The 3,024-nt window shown below is 39.9% G+C and overlaps 1 non-coding gene across 1 annotated transcript; it reads left to right on the forward strand.

Annotated features, from left to right (window-relative positions):
* The first annotated feature begins 2,690 nt into the window (after positions 1–2,690).
* On the forward strand, positions 2,691–2,795 carry LOC139031349 (U6 spliceosomal RNA). Its single transcript, XR_011483823.1, has one exon. It is a non-coding gene; the product is annotated as a U6 spliceosomal RNA (small nuclear RNA).
* Positions 2,796–3,024: the final 229 nt, after the last annotated feature.

Here is a 3,024-nt window from a genome sequence, read left to right on the forward strand (position 1 = left end):
ACTGGTCGGGGCATAGGCTTGGATTACTGTGATATTGAATGGTTTGCCTTGGAAATGAACAGGGATCATTCTGTTGTTTTTGACATTGCATCCAAGTACTGCATTTTGGACTCTTTTGTTGACTATGATGGCTACTCCATTTCTTCTAAGGAACTCTTGCCCACAGTAGTACTGTTTAAAAAAATGATTAAGGGGCATTCCTTGATGGCCTAGTGCTTAGGATTCCATGTTTTCACTGCCATTGCCCAAGTTTACTCCCTAGTCTAGGAGCTGAGATCCCACAAGTTAAGCAGCAGGTCAAAAAAAAAAATTAAGGAAGAAAATGTAGGTGTTAAACATACTTTAATTCTTAATGAAGTGACCAGTGTTTTGTCCCAAGGATCTAAAAAACTGCAAGATCAGGCTGAAACTAAAGAATAAGGAACAAGAAGAGAAAAATAGAAAATGAATGAAAAACCATGAAGTAAGTATAGAGCCCAGGGCTGGCTTAGTGTTTGGGGATTGGCTGAACAGATATACTACATTTCTGGTCAAGCGGCACACTAATAGAGACACCAAAGTTACTAAGTTTTGGTTTGTTGCTCTGGCACCCTGGGCAGGAGTGGTTCCAATCTTTGTCCTACAAATTTATTTCAGTGTTAGTTGCTCAGCTGTGTCTGACTCTTTGTGACCCCATGGACTGTAGCCCGCCAGACTCCTCTGTCCATGGGATTCTCCAGGCAAGAATACTGGAGTAGGTTGCCATTCCCTTCTCCAGGAGATCTTCCTGATCCAGGGATGCAACTCGGGTTTCCTGCATTGAAGGCAGATTCTTTATCATCTGAGCCACCAGGTAAGTAATTCTCCCTTTTATCGTCCTCTTGACCATTCACAAGGTTTGATCAAAAATATCAATACTGTCTACGGCCATACCACCCTGAACGCGCCCGATCTCGTCTGATCTCGGAAAAATATCAGTGCTGGACTTCCCTGGTGGTTCAGTGGTTAAGAGTCTGCCTGCCAGTGTGGGAGACATGGGTTTGATCCCTGGTCCAAGAAGATCTTGTGTGCTGCAGGGCAACTAAGCCCACGGCCACAACTACTGAGCCCACATGCCCTAGAGCTCGTGCTTTGCAACAGGAGAAGCCACCGTGATAAGAAGCCCACGCATCACAGCTCCAGTGCAGCCCTGGTGCACTGCAACTAGAGAAAGCCCATGCATAGCAATGAAGATCCGGGGCAGTCAAAAATTAAATAAATAAGCAATTTTTTAAAAGTGCCAGTACTAACATGACCCTCAGTCACCATTGCCTCTTGTGTTCTCAGTGTAGTAGTCACAAGAGATGATGTCAAGTGATGTCTTGGAGCTGGTTCCGTTCCTCTGTTCTCTTTTCGTCCTTTCAGTCAGAGAGAAACCATCTGTTGGCTGATGAAACCATCAGCGGCTCCCTACATGCATTTAAAACTTTGGGAGACCCCACATTATTAGGGAGGCAATAATAATTACTAGAAACAAAACAATAGTCATGGTTTGGAGAGTACTCCAGAGCCAGGGTCCCCATGATCCAATCCAGCTAAAAAACTGGGGACATCTTTAAACCAGTTGACTTGTTTATATATTTTGTGTAATTATGTCCCCTTTCCCCAGAAATGTTTATGCAGTGAGCTTGTTCCAGAGAAACAGAGGTGTTGGAAACCAGAGAGAAGTTTATGATAGCCAGAAAGGACAAGATCACCAGCATCAAAGCCAGTCCAAGAGTCAGTTTACCCTTCTTTGTAATGACCTGAGACGTGTGAACAAGTATCGTTTCAGGCTAGAGCAAGGCAAAAGGTGGGGAGTAGAATCATGTAAGAATTTGAAAAAGGATGGTCAGAGAAGAAAGGAGGAATGGAAAGAAACGTTCTTGATCTAACTTCTTGGAAGAAAGCAGTCTACCTCAGTGTTGCCTGCTTCTCTCCGTAGTCAACTGGATTTTGAGGTCTCCACATTTACACAGGGCCGGGTGTTAGGTGGGGTCTTCTTCAGTTGTGAAACACTGTGCATTCAAGTTGTGACACCCTGTAATTCGACAGTGATGATAGAGGTCAAGAACCCTCCATAAGGTCCTCTCCAGGAATTTCATCTTTACAAAAGCAACAAAGTAAAAAGGTAACTGTCTATAAATGACAAAGGGCTGTAAAATGCCCATGACTGAAGATCTGATGAGTTCATTACAATGGAATAAACAAAGAAATTTGGTTATTTCTGTGACACCCAATATTTTTAAGATAATAACTGGAATTATGGCTGATAACTTTATAGAAGGCATATCAGATTTATAGAAAGTTTATAATTCCTGGAACACTTAGGCTAATAATGTACTCCTACAAAGATAAGCTAAATATCACTTGGAGTGTTTCCTTTGTAATTTAACATATCAAATAAGCCTAATTAGCTTAACATTTTTCTTTTTACAAGGACAGAGAATAAACATTCTAGGGGTTCTTTGGAAAATCCCAGAGTTGGTTTCAGGTAAAAAAAAAATTAATTTATAATTTGATTTTGGGTAAGTTTGTTGAAAATATTCATGTAACCAAAGTAACATGTAAAGACTTTGAAGGCAACCATAGAAAGTTACAGGGTTGTAAAAACCCCAAACCCTTAGTCTTTTAAGATTCAGGGTTTGTTATTTGCATATTAACTGTCTTAAAAAATATGACTAGGCTTTTGTGTGTGTCTCGGCAGCACATATACTAAAATTAAAATGATACAGAGAAGATTAGCATGGCCCTTGTGCAAGGATGATATGCAAATTCGTGAAGCATTCCATATTTTTCTTCCTGATGTTTGACAGAAAACAACAAAATTCTGTAAAGCAATTGTCCTTCAATTAAAAAACAAAGTGGCAAGCTGCCTGAAAAAAAAAAGATTTATTAAAAAAAATATGACCAGGCTTTTGAGAAAAAATAAAACTGCTAATAATCTTGAAAACCTCCACATATCAAAAGTGTTTATTTTTTGGCATTATATATAATTTTAGAGTTCTTTCTCTCCATCAAAAGCAT

Source organism: Odocoileus virginianus, chromosome 26 (genome assembly GCF_023699985.2).
Source record: "Odocoileus virginianus isolate 20LAN1187 ecotype Illinois chromosome 26, Ovbor_1.2, whole genome shotgun sequence".
Lineage (NCBI taxonomy): Eukaryota > Metazoa > Chordata > Mammalia > Artiodactyla > Cervidae > Odocoileus > Odocoileus virginianus.